The sequence below is a fragment of the Taudactylus pleione genome, unplaced genomic scaffold (genome assembly GCF_031769625.1).
Source record: "Taudactylus pleione unplaced genomic scaffold, aTauple2 ptg000117l, whole genome shotgun sequence".
Classification (NCBI taxonomy): Eukaryota; Metazoa; Chordata; class Amphibia; order Anura; family Myobatrachidae; genus Taudactylus; species Taudactylus pleione.
The window spans coordinates 15,402,354-15,414,696 of NW_028284519.1; the positions used below are offsets into that span (position 1 = coordinate 15,402,354).

At 34.6% G+C, this 12,343-nt stretch overlaps 6 non-coding genes across 6 annotated transcripts; all 6 read right to left on the bottom strand.

Annotated features, from left to right (window-relative positions):
• Positions 1–802: 802 nt before the first annotated feature.
• TRNAD-GUC (transfer RNA aspartic acid (anticodon GUC)) lies at positions 803–874 on the bottom strand. The gene has a single exon. It is a non-coding gene; the product is annotated as a tRNA-Asp (tRNA).
• Positions 875–1,872: 998 nt separating this feature from the next.
• TRNAD-GUC (transfer RNA aspartic acid (anticodon GUC)) lies at positions 1,873–1,944 on the bottom strand. The gene has a single exon. It is a non-coding gene; the product is annotated as a tRNA-Asp (tRNA).
• A 2,070-nt stretch (positions 1,945–4,014) lies between these two features.
• On the bottom strand, positions 4,015–4,086 carry TRNAD-GUC (transfer RNA aspartic acid (anticodon GUC)). Its single transcript has one exon. It is a non-coding gene; the product is annotated as a tRNA-Asp (tRNA).
• A 998-nt stretch (positions 4,087–5,084) lies between these two features.
• Positions 5,085–5,156, bottom strand: TRNAD-GUC (transfer RNA aspartic acid (anticodon GUC)). Its single transcript has one exon. It is a non-coding gene; the product is annotated as a tRNA-Asp (tRNA).
• A 3,139-nt stretch (positions 5,157–8,295) lies between these two features.
• On the bottom strand, positions 8,296–8,367 carry TRNAD-GUC (transfer RNA aspartic acid (anticodon GUC)). The gene has a single exon. It is a non-coding gene; the product is annotated as a tRNA-Asp (tRNA).
• Positions 8,368–10,971: 2,604 nt separating this feature from the next.
• On the bottom strand, positions 10,972–11,043 carry TRNAD-GUC (transfer RNA aspartic acid (anticodon GUC)). Its single transcript has one exon. It is a non-coding gene; the product is annotated as a tRNA-Asp (tRNA).
• Between the last annotated feature and the right edge of the window lie 1,300 nt (positions 11,044–12,343).

Here is a 12,343-nt window from a genome sequence, read left to right on the forward strand (position 1 = left end):
CTCTTGCAATGCATAGCACTCTAAAGTCTTTTCTCCTCCTCTAACCAAGCAGTGTATTGAATCACTATTTATTACTTTGATAAATATACCCAAAACCAGGTCATGGGGACCTCGTAAATTCTACTTGTAGCACTGGCCATGAAGTTTACATGCAAGATTTTTTTCAAGTTGACATAATCCCTGGATTCAATTTAGATAAGGCATTTTTGTTATCTCAATGAAACAAAGTGAAACAGCATGCAAAAAAAATAGATTAAAAGTTCAAAACTCCCCGTCGGGGAATTGAACCCCAGCCTCCCGCATGACAGGCAGAAACACTTCACACTATACTAACGAGGACTTACTTGGACAATTTTTGGCAAAATAATATCAAAAAATATACCCAAAAAATATGTCATGGTTAGCTATCGAAATGTGTATGTCATTGGCCAAAGAGATTATATGCTACATTTTTTCAATCTAATTTAAAACCCTAAAGAAATATTTAACCTAGTATTTGGAAAATGAAAAGTCAGTAATATTGACAACATAATTTTACTCTTGCAATGCATAGCACTCTAAAGTCTTTTCTCCTGCTCTAACCAAGCAGTGTATTGAATCACTATTTATTACTTTGATAAATATACCTAAAGCCAGGTCATGGGGACCTCGCAAACTGTACTTGTAGCACTGGCCATGAAACTTACATGTAAGATTTTTTTCAAGTTGACATAAACCCTGGATTCAATTTGGATAAGGCATTTTTGTTATCTCAATGAAACAACGTGAAACAGCACACAGAAAAGAGATTAAAAGTTCAAAACTCCCCGTCGGGGAATTGAACCCCGGTCTCCCACGTGACAGGCGGGGATACTCACCACTATACTAACGAGGACTTAATTTGTCAATTTTTGGCAAAATTTGATCAAAAAATATACACAAAAAACATGTCATGGTTAGCTATCGAAATTTGTATGTCATTGGCCAAAGAGATTATATGCTAAATTTTTTCAAGCTAATTTAAAACCCTAAAGAAATATTTAACCTATTATTTGGCAAATGAAAAGTCAGTAATATTGACAACATAATTTTACTCTTGCAATGCATAGCACTCTAAAGTCTTTTCTCCTGCACTAACCAAGCAGTGTATTGAATCACTATTTATTACTTTGATAAATATATCCAAAACCAGGTCATGGTGACCTCACAAATTGTACTTGTAGCACTGGCCATGAAGCTTACATGCAAGATTTTTTCAAGTTGACATAAACCCTGGATTCAATTTAGATAAGGCATTTTTGTTATCTCAATGAAACAAAGTGAAACAGCATGCAAAAAAAGAGATTGAAAGTTCAAAACTCCCAGTCGAGAAATCAAACCCCGGTCTCCCGCAGGTCAGGCGGGGATACTTCACACTATACTAACGAGGATTTACTTGGTCAATTTATGGCAAAATATGATCAAAAAATATACCCAAAAAACATGTCATGGTTAGCTATCGAAATGTGTATGTCATTGGCCAAAGAGATTATATGCTACATTTTTTCAAGCTAATTTAAAACCTTAAAGAAATATTTAAACTATTATTTGGCAAATGAAAAGTCAGTAATTTTGACAACATAATTTTACTCTTGCAATGCATAGCACTCTAAAGTCTATTCTCCTCCGCTAACCAAGCAGTGTATTGAATAACTGTTTATTACTTTGATAAATATACCTAAAGCCAGGTCATGGGGACCTCACAAACTGTACTTGTAGCACTGGCCATGAAACTTACATGCAAGATTTTTTTCAAGTTGACATAAACCCTGGATTCAATTTGGATAAGGCATTTTTGTAATCTCAATGAAACAACGTGAAACAGCACACAGAAAAGAGATTAAAAGTTCAAAACTCCCCGTCGGGGAATTGAACCCCGGTCTCCCGCGTGACAGGCGGGGATACTCACCACTATACTAACGAGGACTCACTTGGTCAATTTTTGGCAAAATTTGATCAAAAAATAAACCCAAAAAACATGTCATGGTTAGCTATCGAAATGTGTATGTCATTGGCCAAAGAGATTATATGCTACATTTTTTCAAGCTTATTTTAAACCCTAAAGAAATATTTAACGTATTATTTGGAAAATGAAAAGTCAGTAATATTGACAACATAATTTTACTCTTGCAATGCATAGCACTCTAAAGTCTTTTCTCCTGCTCTAACCAAGCAGTGTATTGAATCACTATTTATTACTTTGATAAATATACCCAAAACCAGGTCATGGGGACCTCGTAAATTCTACTTGTAGCACTGGCCATGAAGCTTACATGCAAGATTTTTTCAAGTTGACATAAACCCTGGATTCAATTTAGATAAGGCATTTTTGTTATCTCAATGAAACAAAGTGAAACAGCATGCAAAAAAAGCGATTGAAAGTTCAAAACTCCCCGTCGAGAAATCAAACCCAGGTCCTCTGCAGGTCAGGCGGGGATACTTCACACTATACTAACGAGGACTTACTTGGTCAATTTTTGGCAAAATATGATAAAAAAATATACCCAAAAAACATGTCATGGTTAGCGATCGAAATGTGTATGTCATTGGCCAAAGAGATTATATGCTACATTTTTTCAAGCTAATTTAATACCATAAAGAAATATTGAACCTATTATTTGGCAAATGAAAAGTCAGTAATATTGACAACATAATTTTACTCTTGCAATGCATAGCACTCTAAAGTCTTTTCTCCTGCACTAACCAAGCAGTGTATTGAATCACTATTTATTACTTTGATAAATATATCCAAAACCAGGTCATGGTGACCTCACAAATTGTACTTGTAGCACTGGCCATGAAGCTTACATGCAAGATTTTTTCAAGTTGACAGAAACCCTGGATTCAATTTAGATAAGGCATTTTTGTTATCTCAATAAAACAAAGTGAAACAGCATGCAAAAAAAGAGATTGAAAGTTCAAAACTCCCAGTCGAGAAATCAAACCCCGGTCTCCCGCAGGTCAGGCGGGGATACTTCACACTATACTAATGAGGACTTACTTGGTCAATTTTTGGCAAAATATGATCAAAAAATATACACAAAAAACATGTCATGGTTAGCTATCGAAATGTGTATGTCATTGGCCAAAGAGATTATATGCTACATTTTTTCAAGCTAATTTTAAACCCTAAAGAAATATTTAAACTATTATTTGTCAAATGAAAAGTAAGTAATTTTGACAACATAATTTTACTCTTGCAATGCATAGCACTCTAAAGTCTTTTCTCCTCCTCTAACCAAGCAGTGTATTGAATCACTATTTATTACTTTGATAAATATACCCAAAACCAGGTCATGGGGACCTCGTAAATTCTACTTGTAGCACTGGCCATGAAGTTTACATGCAAGATTTTTTTCAAGTTGACATAATCCCTGGATTCAATTTAGATAAGGCATTTTTGTTATCTCAATGAAACAAAGTGAAACAGCATGCAAAAAAAATAGATTAAAAGTTCAAAACTCCCCGTCGGGGAATTGAACCCCAGCCTCCCGCATGACAGGCAGAAACACTTCACACTATACTAACGAGGACTTACTTGGACAATTTTTGGCAAAATAATATCAAAAAATATACCCAAAAAACATGTCATGGTTAGCTATCGAAATGTGTATGTCATTGGCCAAAGAGATTATATGCTACATTTTTTCAATCTAATTTAAAACCCTAAAGAAATATTTAACCTAGTATTTGGAAAATGAAAAGTCAGTAATATTGACAACATAATTTTACTCTTGCAATGCATAGCACTCTAAAGTCTTTTCTCCTGCTCTAACCAAGCAGTGTATTGAATCACTATTTATTACTTTGATAAATATACCTAAAGCCAGGTCATGGGGACCTCGCAAACTGTACTTGTAGCACTGGCCATGAAACTTACATGTAAGATTTTTTTCAAGTTGACATAAACCCTGGATTCAATTTGGATAAGGCATTTTTGTTATCTCAATGAAACAACGTGAAACAGCACACAGAAAAGAGATTAAAAGTTCAAAACTCCCCGTCGGGGAATTGAACCCCGGTCTCCCACGTGACAGGCGGGGATACTCACCACTATACTAACGAGGACTTAATTTGTCAATTTTTGGCAAAATTTGATCAAAAAATATACACAAAAAACATGTCATGGTTAGCTATCGAAATTTGTATGTCATTGGCCAAAGAGATTATATGCTAAATTTTTTCAAGCTAATTTAAAACCCTAAAGAAATATTTAACCTATTATTTGGCAAATGAAAAGTCAGTAATATTGACAACATAATTTTACTCTTGCAATGCATAGCACTCTAAAGTCTTTTCTCCTGCACTAACCAAGCAGTGTATTGAATCACTATTTATTACTTTGATAAATATATCCAAAACCAGGTCATGGTGACCTCACAAATTGTACTTGTAGCACTGGCCATGAAGCTTACATGCAAGATTTTTTCAAGTTGACATAAACCCTGGATTCAATTTAGATAAGGCATTTTTGTTATCTCAATGAAACAAAGTGAAACAGCATGCAAAAAAAGAGATTGAAAGTTCAAAACTCCCAGTCGAGAAATCAAACCCCGGTCTCCCGCAGGTCAGGCGGGGATACTTCACACTATACTAACGAGGACTTACTTGGTCAATTTATGGCAAAATATGATCAAAAAATATACCCAAAAAACATGTCATGGTTAGCTATCGAAATGTGTATGTCATTGGCCAAAGAGATTATATGATACATTTTTTCAAGCTAATTTAAAACCTTAAAGAAATATTTAAACTATTATTTGGCAAATGAAAAGTCAGTAATTTTGACAACATAATTTTACTCTTGCAATGCATAGCACTCTAAAGTCTATTCTCCTCCGCTAACCAAGCAGTGTATTGAATAACTGTTTATTACTTTGATAAATATACCTAAAGCCAGGTCATGGGGACCTCACAAACTGTACTTGTAGCACTGGCCATGAAACTTACATGCAAGATTTTTTTCAAGTTGACATAAACCCTGGATTCAATTTGGATAAGGCATTTTTGTAATCTCAATGAAACAACGTGAAACAGCACACAGAAAAGAGATTAAAAGTTCAAAACTCCCCGTCGGGGAATTGAACCCCGGTCTCCCGCGTGACAGGCGGGGATACTCACCACTATACTAACGAGGACTCACTTGGTCAATTTTTGGCAAAATTTGATCAAAAAATAAACCCAAAAAACATGTCATGGTTAGCTATCGAAATGTGTATGTCATTGGCCAAAGAGATTATATGCTACATTTTTTCAAGCTTATTTTAAACCCTAAAGAAATATTTAACCTATTATTTGGAAAATGAAAAGTCAGTAATATTGACAACATAATTTTACTCTTGCAATGCATAGCACTCTAAAGTCTTTTCTCCTGCTCTAACCAAGCAGTGTATTGAATCACTATTTATTACTTTGATAAATATACCCAAAACCAGGTCATGGGGACCTCGTAAATTCTACTTGTAGCACTGGCCATGAAGCTTACATGCAAGATTTTTTCAAGTTGACATAAACCCTGGATTCAATTTAGATAAGGCATTTTTGTTATCTCAATGAAACAAAGTGAAACAGCATGCAAAAAAAGCGATTGAAAGTTCAAAACTCCCCGTCGAGAAATCAAACCCAGGTCCTCTGCAGGTCAGGCGGGGATACTTCACACTATACTAACGAGGACTTACTTGGTCAATTTTTGGCAAAATATGATAAAAAAATATACCCAAAAAACATGTCATGGTTAGCGATCGAAATGTGTATGTCATTGGCCAAAGAGACTATATGCTACATTTTTTCAAGCTAATTTAATACCATAAAGAAATATTGAACCTATTATTTGGCAAATGAAAAGTCAGTAATATTGACAACATAATTTTACTCTTGCAATGCATAGCACTCTAAAGTCTTTTCTCCTGCACTAACCAAGCAGTGTATTGAATCACTATTTATTACTTTGATAAATATACCCAAAACCAGGTCATGGTGACCTCACAAATTGTACTTGTAGCACTGGCCATGAAGCTTACATGCAAGATTTTTTCAAGTTGACATAAACCCTGGATTTAATTTAGATAAGGCATTTTTGTTATCTCAATGAAACAAAGTGAAACAGCATGCAAAAAAAGAGATTGAAAGTTCAAAACTCCCAGTCGAGAAATCAAACCCCGGTCTCCCGCAGGTCAGGCGGGGATACTTCACACTATACTAACGAGGACTTACTTGGTCAATTTTTGGCAAAATATGATCAAAAAATATTCCCAAAAAACATGTCATGGTTAGCTATCGAAATGTGTATGTCATTGGCCAAAGAGATTATATGCTACATTTTTTCAAGCTAATTTAAAACCCTAAAGAAATATTTAACCTATTATTTGGAAAATGAAAAGTCAGTAATATTGACAACATAATTTTACTCTTGCAATCCATTGCACTCTAAAGTATTTTCTCCTGCTCTAACCAAGCAGTGTATTGAATCACTATTTATTACTTTGATAAATATACCTAAAGCCAGGTCATGGGGTCCTCGTAAATTCTACTTGTAGTACTGGCCATGAAGCTTACATGGAAGATTTTTTTCAAGTTGACATAATCCCTGGATTCAATTTAGATAAGGCATTTTTGTTATCTCAATGAAACAAAGTGAAACAGCATGCAAAAAAAATAGATTAAAAGTTCAAAACTCCCCGTCGGGGAATTGAACCCCAGCCTCCCGCATGACAGGCGGAATCACTTCACACTATACTAACGAGGACTTACTTGGTCAATTTTTGGCAAAATAATATCAAAAAATATACCCAAAAAACATGTCATGGTTAGCTATCGAAATTTGTATGTCATTGGCCAAAGAGATTATATGCTACATTTTTTCAAGCTAATTTAAAACCCTAAAGAAATATTTAACCTATTATTTGGAAAATGAAAAGTCAGTAATATTGACAACATAATTTTACTCTTGCAATGCATAGCACTCTAAAGTCTTTTCTCCTGCTCTAACCAAGCAGTGTATTGAATCACTATTTATTACTTTGATAAATATACCCAAAACCAGGTCATGGTGACCTCACAAATTCTACTTGTAGCACTGGCCATGAAGCTTACATGCAAGATTTTTTCAAGTTGACATAAACCCTGGATTTAATTTAGGTAAGGCATTTTTGTTATCTCAATGAAACAAAGTGAAACAGCATGCAAAAAAGGAGATTGAAAGTTCAAAACTCCCAGTCGAGAAATCAAACCCCGGTCTCCCACAGGTCAGGCGGGGATACTTCATACTATACTAACGAGGACTTACTTGGTCAATTTTTGGCAAAATATGATCAAAAAATATACCCAAAAATCATGTCATGGTTAGCTATCGAAATATGTATGTCATTGGCCAAAGAGATTATATGCTACATTTTTTCAAGCTTATTTTAAACAATAAAGAAATATTTAACCTATTATTTGGAAAATGAAAAGTCAGTAATATTGACAACATAATTTAACTCTTGCAATGCATAGCACTCTAAAGTCTTTTCTCCTGCTCTAACCAAGCAGTGTATTGAATCACTATTTATTACTTTGATAAATATACCCAAAACCAGGTCATGGGGACCTCGCAAATTCTACTTGTAGCACTGGCCATGAAGCTTACATGCAAGATTTTTTCAAGTTGACATAAACCCTGGATTCAATTTAGATAAGGCATTTTTGTTATCTCAATGAAACAAAGTGAAACAGCATGCAAAAAAAGCGATTGAAAGTTCAAAACTCCCCGTCGAGAAATCAAACCCCGGTCCTCTGCAGGTCAGGCGGGGATACTTCACACTATACTAACGAGGACTTACTTGGTCAATTTTTGGCAAAATATGATCAAAAAATATACCCAAAAAACATGTCATGGTTAGCGATCGAAATGTGTATGTCATTGGCCAAAGAGATTATATGCTACATTTTTTCAAGCTAATTTAAAACCCTAAAGAAATATTGAACCTATTATTTGGCAAATGAAAAGTCAGTAATTTTGACAACATAATTTTACTCTTGCAATGCATAGCACTCTAAAGTCTATTCTCCTGCTCTAACCAAGCAGTGTATTGAATAACTATTTATTACTTTGATAAATATACCTAAAGCCAGGCCATGGGGTCCTCGCAAACTGTACTTGTAGCACTGGCCATGAAGCTTACATGCAAGCTTTTTTTCAAGTTGACATAAACCCTGGATTCAATTTGGATATTTTTTTTTGTTATCTCAATGAAACAACGTGAAACAGCACACATAAAAGAGATTAAAAGTTCAAAACTCCCCGTCGGGGAATTGAACCCCGGTCTCCCGCGTGACAGGTGGGGATACTCACCACTATACTAACGAGGACTTACTTGGTCAATTTTTGGCAAAATTTGATCAAAAAATATACCCAAAAAACATGTCATGGTTAGCTATCGAAATGTGTATGTCATTGGCCAAAGAGATTATATGCTACATTTTTTCAAGCTAATTTAAAACCCTAAAGAAATATTTAACCTATTATTTGGAAAATGAAAAGTCAGTAATATTGACAACATAATTTTACTCTTGCAATGCATAGCACTCTAAAGTCTTTTCTCCTGCTCTAACCAAGCAGTGTATTGAATCACTATTTATTACTTTGATAAATATACCCAAAACCAGGTCATGGGGACCTCGTAAATTCTACTTGTAGCACTGGCCATGAAGCTTACATGCAAGATTTTTTTCAAGTTGACATAATCCCTGGATTCAATTTAGATAAGGCATTTTTGTTATCTCAATGAAACAAAGTGAAACAGCATGCAAAAAAAATAGATTAAAAGTTCAAAACTCCCCGTCGGGGAATTGAACCCCAGCGTCCCACATGACAGGCGGAAACACTTCACACTATACTAACGAGGACTTACTTGGTCAATTTTTGGCAAAATAATATCAAAAAATATACCCAAAAAACATGTCATGGTTAGCTATCGAAATTTGTATGTCATTGGCCAAAGAGATTATATGCTACATTTTTTCAAGCTAATTTAAAACCCTAAAGAAATATTTAACCTAGTATTTGGAAAATGAAAAGTCAGTAATATTGAAAACATAATTTTACTCTTGCAATGCATAGCACTCTAAAGTATTTTCTCCTGCTCTAACCAAGCAGTGTATTGAATCACTATTTAAAGCTTTGATAAATATACCCAAAACCAGGTCATGGTGACCTCACAAATTGTACTTGTAGCACTGGCCATGAAGCTTACATGCAAGATTTTTTCAAGTTGACATAAACCCTGGATTTAATTTAGATAAGGCATTTTTGTTATCTCAATGAAACAAAGTGAAACAGCATGCAAAAAAAGAGATTGAAAGTTCAAAACTCCCAGTCGAGAAATCAAACCCCGGTCTCCCGCAGGTCAGGCGGGGATACTTCACACTATACTAACGAGGACTTACTTGGTCAATTTTTGGCAAAATATGATCAAAAAATATACCCAAAAAACATGTCATGGTTAGCTATCGAAATGTGTATGTCATTGGCCAAAGAGATTATATGCTACATTTTTTCAAGCTAATTTAAAACCTTAAAGAAATATTTAAACTATTAATTGGCAAATGAAAAGTCAGTAATTTTGACAACATAATTTTACTCTTGCAATGCATAGCACTCTAAAGTCTATTCTCCTCCTCTAACCAAGCAGTGTATTGAATAACTATTTATTACTTTGATAAATATACCTAAAGCCAGGTCATGGGGACCTCACAAACTGTACTTGTAGCACTGGCCATGAAACTTACATGCAAGATTTTTTTCAAGTTGACATAAACCCTGGATTCAATTTGGATAAGGCATTTTTGTAATCTCAATGAAACAACGTGAAACAGCACACAGAAAAGAGATTAAAAGTTCAAAACTCCCCGTCGTGGAATTGAACCCCGGTCTCCCGCGTGACAGGCGGGGATACTCACCACTATACTAACGAGGACTTACTTGGTTAATTTTTGGCAAAATTTGATCAAAAAATAAACCCAAAAAACATGTCATGGTTATCTATCGAAATATGTATGTCATTGGCCAAAGAGATTATATGCTAAATTTTTTCAAGCTTATTTTAAACAATAAAGAAATATTTAACCTATTATTTGGAAAATGAAAAGTCAGTAATATTGACAACATAATTTTACTCTTGCAATGCATAGCACTCTAAAGTCTTTTCTCCTGCTCTAACCAAGCAGTGTATTGAATCACTATTTATTACTTTGATAAATATACCCAAAACCAGGTCATGGGGACCTCGTAAATTCTACTTGTAGCACTGGCCATGAAGCTTACATGCAAGATTTTTTCAAGTTGACATAAACCCTGGATTCAATTTAGATAAGGCATTTTTGTTATCTCAATGAAACAAAGTGAAACAGCATGCAAAAAAAGCAATTGAAAGTTCAAAACTCCCCGTCGTGAAATCAAAACCCGGTCCTCTACAGGTCAGGCGGGGATACTTCACACTATACTAACGAGGACTTACTTGGTAAATTTTTGGCAAAATATGATCAAAAAATATACCCAAAAAACATGTCATGGTTAGCGATCGAAATGTGTATGTCATTGGCCAAAGAGATTATATGCTACATTTTTTCAAGCTAATTTAAAACCCTAAAGAAATATTGAACCTATTATTTGGCAAATGAAAAGTCAGTAATTTTGACAACATAATTTTACTCTTGCAATGCATAGCACTCTAAAGTCTATTCTCCTGCTCTAACCAAGCAGTGTATTGAATAACTATTTATTACTTTGATAAATATACCTAAAGCCAGGCCATGGGGTCCTCGCAAACTGTACTTGTAGCACTGGCCATGAAGCGTACATGCAAGCTTTTTTTCAAGTTGACATAAACCCTGGATTCAATTTGGATATTTTTTTTTGTTATCTCAATGAAACAACGTGAAACAGCACACATAAAAGAGATTAAAAGTTCAAAACTCCCCGTCGGGGAATTGAACCCCGGTCTCCCGCGTGACAGGTGGGGATACTCACCACTATACTAACGAGGACTTACTTGGTCAATTTTTGGCAAAATTTGATCAAAAAATATACCCAAAAAACATGTCATGGTTAGCTATCGAAATGTGTATGTCATTGGCCAAAGAGATTATATGCTACATTTTTTCAAGCTAATTTAAAACCCTAAAGAAATATTTAACCTATTATTTGGAAAATGAAAAGTCAGTAATATTGACAACATAATTTTACTCTTGCAATGCATAGCACTCTAAAGTCTTTTCTCCTGCTCTAACCAAGCAGTGTATTGAATCACTATTTATTACTTTGATAAATATACCCAAAACCAGGTCATGGGGACCTCGTAAATTCTACTTGTAGCACTGGCCATGAAGCTTACATGCAAGATTTTTTTCAAGTTGACATAATCCCTGGATTCAATTTAGATAAGGCATTTTTGTTATCTCAATGAAACAAAGTGAAACAGCATGCAAAAAAAATAGATTAAAAGTTCAAAACTCCCCGTCGGGGAATTGAACCCCAGCCTCCCACATGACAGGCGGAAACACTTCACACTATACTAACGAGGACTTACTTGGTCAATTTTTGGCAAAATAATATCAAAAAATATACCCAAAAAACATGTCATGGTTAGCTATCGAAATTTGTATGTCATTGGCCAAAGAGATTATATGCTACATTTTTTCAAGCTAATTTAAAACCCTAAAGAAATATTTAACCTAGTATTTGGAAAATGAAAAGTCAGTAATATTGAAAACATAATTTTACTCTTGCAATGCATAGCACTCTAAAGTATTTTCTCCTGCTCTAACCAAGCAGTGTATTGAATCACTATTTAATACTTTGATAAATATACCCAAAACCAGGTCATGGTGACCTCACAAATTGTACTTGTAGCACTGGCCATGAAGCTTACATGCAAGATTTTTTCAAGTTGACATAAACCCTGGATTTAATTTAGATAAGGCATTTTTGTTATCTCAATGAAACAAAGTGAAACAGCATGCAAAAAAAGAGATTGAAAGTTCAAAACTCCCAGTCGAGAAATCAAACCCCGGTCTCCCGCAGGTCAGGCGGGGATACTTCACACTATACTAACGAGGACTTACTTGGTCAATTTTTGGCAAAATATGATCAAAAAATATACCCAAAAAACATGTCATGGTTAGCTATCGAAATGTGTATGTCATTGGCCAAAGAGATTATATGCTACATTTTTTCAAGCTAATTTAAAACCTTAAAGAAATATTTAAACTATTATTTGGCAAATGAAAAGTCAGTAATTTTGACAACATAATTTTACTCTTGCAATGCATAGCACTCTAAAGTCTA